This window comes from Natrix helvetica, assembly GCF_964273705.1.
Source record: "Natrix helvetica genome assembly, chromosome: 2".
NCBI classification, from domain to species: Eukaryota; Metazoa; Chordata; class Lepidosauria; order Squamata; family Natricidae; genus Natrix; species Natrix helvetica.
In genome coordinates, this window is record NC_138552.1 from 231,781,288 (window position 1) to 231,792,444 (window position 11,157).

Genomic DNA, 11,157 nt, shown 5'->3' on the forward strand with positions numbered 1-11,157 from the left:
CAAGCAACAATTTTTGCAGACAGCTTATCACAAAAATAAATACTAAGTGGTAGAATCCACTGGGCCACTGAATATAAAAGTGTATTAATGTGAACTTTGTACAGCTGCTAAAATTTAAGCTGAAGCAAACACATATGCCTAATTTGGGTATCCTGTCTTTTTCCTGGAAATACACTATATTGCCAAAAGTATTCTCTCACCTGCCTTTACTCACATTTGAACTTACTTAAGTGAGTTCCTAATCCATTCCTAATCCATAGGGTTCAATATGACGTTGGTCCACCCTTTGCAGCTATAACAGCTTCAACTCTTCTGGGAAGGCTGAATTTTTGACCATTCTTCCAGAAACGCATTTGTGAGGTCACACACTGATGTTGGACGGGTTTACATGGCCTACCACTTTGTGGCTGAGTTGCTGTCGTTCCCAAACACTTCCACGTTCTTATAATGCAGCTGACAGTTGACTGTGGAACATTTAGGAGCGAGGAAATTTCATGACTGGATTTGTGGACGGGTAGTATCCTATCACATTCCATGCTGGAATTCTCTGAGCTCCTGAGAATGACACATTCTTTCACAAATGTTTGTAAAAACAGTCTGCATGCCTAGGTACTTGATTTTATACACCTGTGGCCATGGAAGTGATTGGAACACCTGATTCTGATTATTTGGATAGGGGAGCGAATACTTTTGGCAATAGATTAACCTGTTGGAACATTCTTCTTTTCTGACAGGCAGTATCAACAGTCAGTCAGAATCTGTCAACATAGCAATCATATAATTTTGAGCTGTGTTAGCAAGGCAGTTGCCATGGGAATCCAAAAAGTAACTGTAGTCTTGCTGCCTTAACTACAAAAACTACTCACCCCCTGCCAAGAAAATCCACTGATACTGAAGTTGTGGCAGTAAACATCTATTAACTTTTTTCCCCCTTATGAAATTAAAGGGGGGAAAAAGCTTGAGTGGTGGGATGGTAGGGTCTGAATCTGGCAAATTCTAATCTCACTATGCCTGGAGGGAGAAAGGAAGTCAAGGTTTTTGATGCATTGAATTTGCATGTTTCTTAAATAACACATGAAAGTTATGGATGCTCATAATGTGCCCTGCACACCAAAGTTCTTTCTGCTTTCCTGGCTGATTGATGCATTTAAATGCATCAAGCCATAAAGCAAGGAAGGAAAACCACCTTAGAACTTCAACTTTATGGCACTTCAAGCCATAAAGCAAGGAAGGAAAACCACCTTAGAATTTGGATATCACATTACCTTTGGTCAATAATATAGAAATACTTCAGATTATATAAATTCCCAAACAACTTCAAATCAGATCATAGAAAAGAGAAAAAGAATCAATGTTTGCTTTATTCTCGGAATGAATGCTCCCCGCTCCCTAAATAATATACTACTGTTCTGATTAGGATTAGTAACAACAAAACACAACATTTGCAGATGATGTAATTGTATCAGTGAAGAAAAAAATGTTATACAGATGTTTAGTCAGGTGATCAAATCCTGTTATTGACAGCAATTAACAAGAATTCTAGTTTATATTCAAAAGGTAGAACTTTGGAGAGAAATATTGACTTATAATGCATGTGAGCATTTGAACAAGTCACTTTCATTTTCCAAATCAGGAAGTTTAAGGAATAGGGGACATTTTTAGAAAAGCTAAATTCTACATTTTCTTTGGTGAGGTTTTTTAATAAACGCAATTCTCTGACTATTCAAGTAAATCACACCCACACACACACACCAACTAAAAAATAAAAAATAGAAAAGAAAGGAAAACCAATAAAGAAAAAGAAAAGAAATATATTAAAAAATAACTTCCCACTTTATCACATCAAGTATAAACAATTTTAGTAACTTATTACCTTCTCTCAATATATAGCAAATTATCTCTTCTTTTCATATATCACATTTATCTATAAAATAATTATTGCAGCTTCATTGTTCAATCCTAATTAGCAAAAGTCCATTAAGGGCTACCAGAGATAACATCTATTTTAACCTTGATAAAATAAGCCAATGTTACATTCCTTCCATTGCTACCTCCTATTGTTTTGCATATCTCCTGTTGTTTCCTTTAGTTGAGCTGGCATGGATAAATTCTTAATTCTTTCTGCCTTCTCATTCCAGATGCAGTTTATATCAGGGTTCTAACGCTATCAAATCATCCAGCACAAACAATGGTAAATTTATTATTACTTTATTTATTTATTAAACTCACTATAAGGCTACTCTACTTGATTCTGATTATGGCAGGGATGATGGAATATACAGTATCATCCATTGTTCTGTACTTGAAGGCACCATTTTAATGAAAGATGCTATGCCCTTGGAGAGGTTAAGGTGCATTTGGGGACTTATACTAATTCTGTGAGGAAGGTTACATTGACCGAAAGTCATTCAATGAACACTATGATAATTGTAGAATGGAAAGCAGGTCTCCCAAATAAAATCCAACAACGTAATTACTATATCATCCCAACTTTTTTATTTTTCTTAAGGCATGTGCTGTTCAAAGTTCCTCTCTTTCATAATTGAAAATTGTTGAATTCAGTGATGAGTGGATAGTTTATAAAGATCCTCTTATAGAGATGAAGCAATTGAGACAATTTGTCTATGACCAGAGCTAGTAGGTTGGAATCAGCTGTCTCCTCTTATGGATTGCTGTTGCAGATAAAGGCTACAAAATATGTTCTTCATTGGCCTTACTTCTGCCTGGCCTTCATTCCAAGAGGTTTTGATAGCAGTGATAAGTTACTGCACAAGATTTCAAGCAGACTGTTTTCTTGAAATTTTAACTTTCTCAGTTGGATGTAAACTAATAATCACTAGAATGCCTTTGTACAATATTATGCGGCATGGGTCATGGAATACAGCTACACTTACCAAGAATCTAAAAGAAGAGATGCTTGCTGTGTTGCAGATGGAATTGAGAAAGGAGCAGAAGACTCTCACCAAACTACTTCCTTTTCTCTCTATATCCTTCCATCCTGGGGAGTTTCAATATAGCAATCTACTAGGTTTTTAGATTTATTTCACTGGCACCTAATTCAGATAGGAAACAACATAAAAACAGTTTATTATTCATATTTATTATTCATATTTATAGACCGCCCCTTCTCCCGAAAGGAAGTTTGCCTTGATTGCGGGTGATGGTTTTTTTTTTTTTTGTTTAAAATGCCTAAAGATTTCTTATTTGAAGCAAACCTACCACTTGTAAAGGAAAGGGAAAATGTTTTTTGTAACTCCCATGATTAATTGTGGTGGGAGTTAGATTCCCATGATTTTAGGAAAGCCCAGCTTCTCCACTTTCTGTTAAGATACCACCTTGTGATAAATCTAAAAAAGAAAAAAAATAGACCAGTCCTAAACATAGCAGGAGTAGACCCCCAAAATGGGAATACTCAATATATGTGTTACGGACCAGCAGCAGCCAGCAGAGCTGGTGGCAGACTCAGACAGTGAGGAGGTTGGGGAGGAACATGGGGAAGGCTCTGATGAGTACTCTGCGTCAGAGGCAGAGAGGGGGCCAAGGCCATCTGACAGTTATCAGCTGCCTTCGGAGTCAGAGATCAGTGGGGCAGAAGAACAGCTGGAGCCTTTTCCCAATGTGCTCACACACACAGCTGCCAGGAGAAAAGAACAGTTAAGGAACAAGGACCGACTTGCAAGTAAAGGCATAGGTGGATGGTGAATGTCCCCTCCCATAGGGAATAAAGAGGAACAAAAGGGGAGTGGATTTTGCAGGAGACAAATTAGTTCATTTAATTAGTGTGAAGACTTGTTTGTGACTCTCAGAGACTCCTTGCCAAGTATTTTCTTGTACAGTGTTGTGTTTGGAAAATATCGGCCTGGCAGCTCTCCAAGCATGATAAGGTCTGTGGTTGTAAATTCATCCTTGAAAGACTGTTTGCCAGGACTTTGCTGGACATGAATGAGAGGAATTTACATTAGCTTAATGAAAAGGGTTTATCGGGACAAGGAGTTTACTTCATGATTTTGTGAAGCCTAGGTCAGAACAATATGCTTTTGAGTAAAAATATGTAGGGGAGCTTTGTTTGCCTTTGCTGCTTTGTAATATCTTCATGTTCTAATTAACCATAATTCATTTTTTAAAACTTTGCTTATTTCTAAAATTGAAAAGATGAATGAAACTATTTCGAGACATACAGTAAGTCACATGAGAATTCTAAGAAATTATCTAGAGAAACAGAAGCCTTTTTAGAAACAAATTCAAGCTTTGGGGCATTTTTACAGTTAAATATCAGAAGATGGGGTAATTTGACCACCTTGTATCATCATCAACCTTCAAAAGTCTTCAAAGTTTTCTATATATTTGTAAAAAAAAATCATTTTAAAAATTGAGTAGAGATATATTTCAGAAATAGGTAGATAAACCGAAGGAATAATTTTAATATAAATCTGACACCAATTTTTTATTATTGTTAAAGCAATTGGCAAAAATAAAGATGGTGATAATGTTGAGGATCATTTAATTTTTAAGCCAACTGGTTTCCTGATGGACACACTGGTAGAAGACCCGAAAGACTAGGAACAGAATAGGAACAGATCATCATGGAGAAAAATCTATCTATGTATGTGATTGCTAAGAGTTAACATCAACTAGATTGCACATATATGACCGTTCAGTCAGTTAATCAACTTTCCTGAACTATTAACAAGTCATACTGTTTTATTAATGGCTTTGAACTGATTTTCTTTAATGACTTACTGCAGGTATGATTATATACATTTTATTTTGTGTTTTTCTCCCTTGAATGTTAGGTTATGAAGGAAAATGACATGTAAATTTAATAATTAATATAAATTGTAAAAGTGTAGGTGTACCTTTTTACTTTAAAATATACGAAGCTGAAATTTTGAAATCTCATGTTGTACCATCTGCATGCTGTCATGCTATCCACAAGACAACATTTCCGAAATCTTAGTTTCTTAAGGTTGGCAGGAAGAAGCTGCTTTAAGCGCCTTAATTGCTCAGAATTGTTGCTGGAAGATTTACGGTTTCAATATTATTTCCCAAGGGCCACCAGCAAAGTGGTATGGAGATACTGATACAGATATCGTAAAAGCCTTAATGTTGTTTCAAAGCCTCCAAATAAATCTGTTTTTAAAAAAAAGAGAAAAAAGACCTGTGTGAGCTGCATACCAGGTGGATTTCCCAACTACACAGTGTAAATAATATTCATGAAAAAGCCTTAAATGCTTTTTAACATAAAGACAAAGCAAAACAAAATGGAAAGGCACCAAATGCAGGAGCTAAATAGCTTCTGAAATCAGTTTATTCTACCTAAAATATTTTGAAAATCTTTTTCCGGAAGACTTGCATTATAAGAATAATCAAGTTCCAGTATCGATTATGTTATAAATTATATACATCACACTAATGCTAAAGTAGCCAGATTATTGTAACATGAGCAATGTTAATGTTTCTAAGTTTATAATGAAATCTTAAGCAGCTATTGATAAGAAAATAATTCCAGTTTTGCTATGCTAACTGATGAGAAGAAAAGTTACGATTCATAACTACATAAATAGAAACCAACTTTTTACTAATTGTAATTTAGGTATTTAATGTTAGAGAATGCCAAATTTTAGGCTAGCATTTGAAGCTATCAGTCTGATATGTGATGGGTATTATCTTAGTTTTTTATGTAAATGTGCAATTTTTTAAAACAAGATGTCGATATGGATAAGGGTTTGAGTCATACAAGCATCTGCCTTTGTGATATCCCTAAATTTGGTAACCTAAATTTCAAATTGTGATTTAAGATGCAGAAAGAAAAAGGCAAAGGGATCTGCCTCTTAACTCACTAAACAGGGGCAGGCATGACAGGTTTAAAGAATAGCCTGCAGCACAGAGCTATTGAGAAATCAATGGGCCAGGTAAAAATAGATTGGAGAAGAAATGAAGATGTAAGAAATCAGTGTGTTTGGTTACACTGATTGTTCCTCCCACAAGAGAAGGAAACCAGGTGGGTCATTTGCAGAAGACCCAGAAAATCAAGGAGCAGATGGGAGTTTCTGGTGCATCTAAGCATATGGGAAGCCAGCACTTTGGCTGTGGAAGTTGTGTTAGCCAAAAGTACAAATAGAGTTTAGGTCAGGAAAAGCAAACTGCATTAGGAAGTGAGAACAGGTATATGAATATATGAACATGCGAAAGAATAAAAGACTGGGGAATCATTAGCAGTTGTGGTGCACAGTAGATAGCCTGCAGCTGATGAGGCTCTTGCAACCTGGAGACCCGCATCCAATCTATCCTGCTGCCTAAGTGCTCAAAACTTACCTCACCAGAAGGAGCCAAATATGGGTGACATCCAGATTTCTAGGAGAAAGTTAAATCTCCCCCCTTCAATGGTCTGACAGGGGGAAAATGGTTCTCCCAGCCATTAAAAGCATAAAAACAGTAAACCCGTCATCTGTATACGGATAACTAGAGGGGGGGAAATGTTCAGAACACTTCACTAATGATTCTGATGCAGCTGAGATAACTGTTAGTAGCAGCAGAGAAATAATCATCTTAATCAGGATTGCTGGAGGGGAAGGGGAGAGACGTTAACCTCCCACTGAATGATCATGATGTCACTGTAGCCATATGTATGTTAGCATCAGTGAAGAGATCTGAATGTTTGGGATATGCCTCTCATTCAGCCAAATCTTGTATCAGAAGGAAACTCGGTTGTTTCAAGGCAATTCTATTTGCATCTCTTAGCTGAACTTAGATTCTCTTCAAAGTGCCACAACCTGGCCTTCCTTAACAACGATTCAAAACACAGTTTTGTGCAACATAATAGGCCATAGAGCCGTGATGGCGAACCTATGGCACGTGTGCCGCAGGTGGCACACAGAGCCCTCTCTGTGGACACGTGAGCCGTCGCGTTAGTTAAGCTCCACCACACATTTATGCATGCCTCCTGCAGGCCAGCTGATCATCAGCTCTCTGCCGTGCATATGCGGGGGTAGGGTGCATGTAGGTGGAGCATGCATGCACAGGGGTGGGGCATGTGCAGAGTGTGTGCATGCACAGGGGGCAGGGCATGTGCAGGGGCACACACATGCATGGTGGGCAGGGAGCATGTGTGTGGGCCATGCGCACATTGCATTTGGGGGGTTTGGGCTAGCCATCAGTGCCTTAGAGGTTCCTTCCAAAAGGAAAGAGTTGTTTATGCAATTGGACAACTTAATCTGAAGTTTTATTATTTCAGAAGAGGAAGATTTCTTCAAGAAGCAATTCAAATTTTTTAGAGATAACTTTGATTAGCAGATGATCAACCCTTGTGGTGGAATAAAAGTTGTAAAAGTTAGGCAGGAATAAAAAGAATAAGAAAAAAAAGAAGAGTCAAACAGGAAGTAAGATGAAAGTGCAAAAAAAAGAGAAAATCAAAAGTAAAGAGGAAAAGATTGATTTCCCATGGCACTCTCACCCAGAACCCCAGAATTACTTCTGTATTTTATTTTCCAGTGACTCAAACTGGAAAATAAGGAAGGAATATAAATCAAGGAGGAGAGAAGACAATTTTGTCTTCTCTCCTCCTTGATTTGACAATTCAGCCTCATAATCTGAATCCAGGTGGGGAAAAAATAAGAATAACAAAAATGCAAGGAGAAAAGACTATTGCAAATTGTCAAAAGCTTTCTCTGCATTGAGAAAAATCATAGTCATGTCCTTGTTGTTTGATTTATCTTACCAATAACTTTCAAAGTAAAAGAGATGAATTAAAAGTTATGCTTACAGTGGTGTAAGTCACCAATTTGGCATATCTGGCATGCTGGAAACTCTGGGTGTATTCTTCAGCAGCTGTTCTTTTACTTCAGATGGTAAGAACTTGCTGTGAGAAAACACTGTATTGCTATTGTTATTGGTCCATGGAAAAATTGTCTTCCACGAAACCAGTCCCTGGTGCCAAAAAGTTTGGGGCTGGGTGGGTTGCACTACAGTTATTACACCAGTTATTAAGTTACAATAAATTCTGAATGCACAATTTGATAGTTTGTTGATTGATATGATCACATTTCTCACTGTAAGAATTGCAATTGTTCTATTTCAATGGAAGCCTGTAATATACGTATACTCAGTTAAAAAATCTGCATATGTAGGAGCTTTTAATTCTATAACTATAAGATGAGATAGCAATGAATTAGAAATCCAAAATATCTATTCTTGGGTATGTTTTATGAAATAGTATTGTAAGTGTACTATTATAAATGTATGTGTCTATTTATGTGCACCTGTATATTTGTATTTCTATCATCTCTATCTTTAGTTTTGGTATCTTCAAGTCAGCCTTGATTTTTTGTGCCTGCGTAGACATGTTCCCATGGTTTTCTTGGCAAGATTTTAAAGTGGTTTGCCATTACTTCATTTCTAGGGCTGAGAGACAATGAGCAGCAGGACTAGTCCTCACAGTCTCCCAGTTTCTAGCCTGAAGCCTTAACCACTATATAAGGCTGGCTCTATATTTGCATCTATGTCTACATCTCTCATGGATAAAGAGGGGTATTTTAGACCAACATTATTGATAATCAAACTTTTAAACCATATGAATGATTGGAAGAGGAATATGAATTGCATAAAATTTCAAAAGAGTGGTATATTCAAAAGAATAACAGGATAAGAGAGTTGGAAGGAACCTTGGAGATCTTTTAGTGCACCCTCCTATTCAGGCAGGAAGCCCTATACCATTTCAGATAAATGGTTATCCAATCTTTTCTTTAAAACTTCCAGTGTTGGAGCATTCACAACTTCTGGAGGGAAGTTGTTCCACAGATTCATTGTTGTAACTGTCAGGACGTTTCTCCTTAGTTCTAGCTGGTTTCTTTCCTTGATTAGTTTCCATCCATTGCCTCTCAACTAAGGGTCAACACTAAATTGCTGCTAGATAAAAGTTAATAAAATTCAAGGGGGACTGAACTTGGATTGCTTGTGGGAATATAATTACTCCAGGCTGAGTCCTCTCTTGACTCTAGCGCCAGGCTCTGCCTCTTCTACCATTTAATATTAACAAATCAAGTGCTTAAATGTCTTAAAGAAAATTAAGGGAAAATTAAAGAAAATTAAAGGATGCTACTTTTGATCTTAAAATAGCATTAATTCAACAAAATATTCTTGTTTGTATTTACTAGCCATCCCAGAAAAGATTTAGAAAGCATTGACTATCAGACTCATTATGTAAGAAATATAACATAAATGAGACAATGATATTTTATATTATCCCAGTATTGATCCATTTTGCTTTAATATTTGTAACTCTGTTGATACAGTATTGTTGTGTAGTTATGTAATTCCACTGGCATAATTTATATAAGACTAACAATTACTGTTTTTTTTTAGTTCTTGTAAACTCATGTTTATGTTATCAATGATGTCAAAGCCACCTTTGTTCTGCTGCCCATTTTTCTATTGGTTTTGATTTTTTCCAAGCATCAAAGTCTTCTCCAATAATTGTTGCATCCACATGATGTGTCCAAACTATTGACACTTTAGCTTCATTATTAACCAGTGAGTAAGTGTGGTTTTACTGCATACTGAATGATTTATTTTTGCAGTAAGACATTCTCAACAATTTTCTCCAGCATCACAATTCAAAGGCATGTAGTTTTCTGTGCTCAGCCTTTCTGAGATCTCTTTATTTCATGGCTTCATTTACCATCCCAATGAATTTATGAGCCTTGGAAGATAAAGTCCACTACAGTATTGCTACAACTTTTTTTCCAGCTGGTTGCTTTGGGTTTGCATTGTTTGTTGACATAATGTTAGTTGTGGTGTTGGTGGTTGTGATATTGAGCAGCAGATAGCAGTTTCTTTTTTCCCTTTCAACAAGAAATTCTGAAAATTTATTTGCTTCCAGCCATCAAAGTGATAGCATTAGCATATCTGAAGTTGTTGATATTTCTCCCAGCAGTTTTAATTCCAATTTCTATTTCCCCTACTCCAGCATTTCTCATAATATATTCTGTAGATGGTGTGTAACTTGAGTACTCCTTTCCCATTTTTGAAATATTTAGCTGCTTCATATTTTGTTCTGTTGCTTCCTGGCTATCATATATATTCTTCAATATTTGAGGTGGTGGTCCAGTGCACCTATGTTTTTAAGGGAAATCCGTGCATTGTTGTGATCTACATAGATCTACATAGTCAAAAGAAGAAGCAACAAAGCAGAAACAGAAAGAATTTTCTGGACTCCATTGGCTTTTCCATTATCTATTCACTTATTCGTTTTCCACATTAGCAATGTGATCTCAGATCCTTTTTCTGAATCCAATTTATTCTTCTGGCACTTCTCATTCCATGTACTGTTGAAAGCATAGATTCCAAAACTTTAAACATTATTTTACTAGTACCTAAAAAAAATGCAAGTATTCACTCATCTGAACATCTTTAGCCCTACACTTTTTTGATATTGGAGTATAAACTGACTACAGCTGTCCCTTCACTATAGCTGTGTTTTCCATACTTGCCTACTAACTGTCAGTAACACTTTGACTGCATCATCTTTGCAAGGTTTAAATAGTCTGGGTGTTATGCCATAGAATTACAGGATTGTGAGTTGGAAAGGAGTCAAGGATCATCTAGTTCAATTCTCTGCAAAGTGTAGGGAAACTAGGGAAACTATCCATGAGAGGCAGCTGTCCAATGTTTTCTTAAAGACCTCCAAAGATGGAAAACCCATCAATACTTGCAGCTTTGCTAATAGCAATATTTTTTTAGGGCCTGTGTAATTTACCTTCCAGAATGCCTGGCTCTAATTCAGTGAAAGGTTTGTATATTTCATTAATTTGGGTTTCTTTTTCTATACTTTCTCTGTATATTTGTGCCATCTCTATTTTATCCCCCACCCCCAGGACTTTTGCCATTCTTTTGTTTCTGCTAGGCCCATCGTTGCAAAAAAGATCTTTTAAAAATCTCCTTTCTTTCCACTTATTTTTAATCTTCAATTTCTTTGCATATTAACTGCTTGTCTCCTGCATCTTCTTTGGAACTCAACATTTAGTTAGACAATTTTTTTTCTTTCTTCGTTGCTTTTTCCTTTCTACCTACCTTGGACTATTTTCTGCATATCAGCAGACAAGCCATTTTACCTTCTGTTGTGTTTTGTATTTCTCAATATTTTTGTTTGCTGCATCTTTA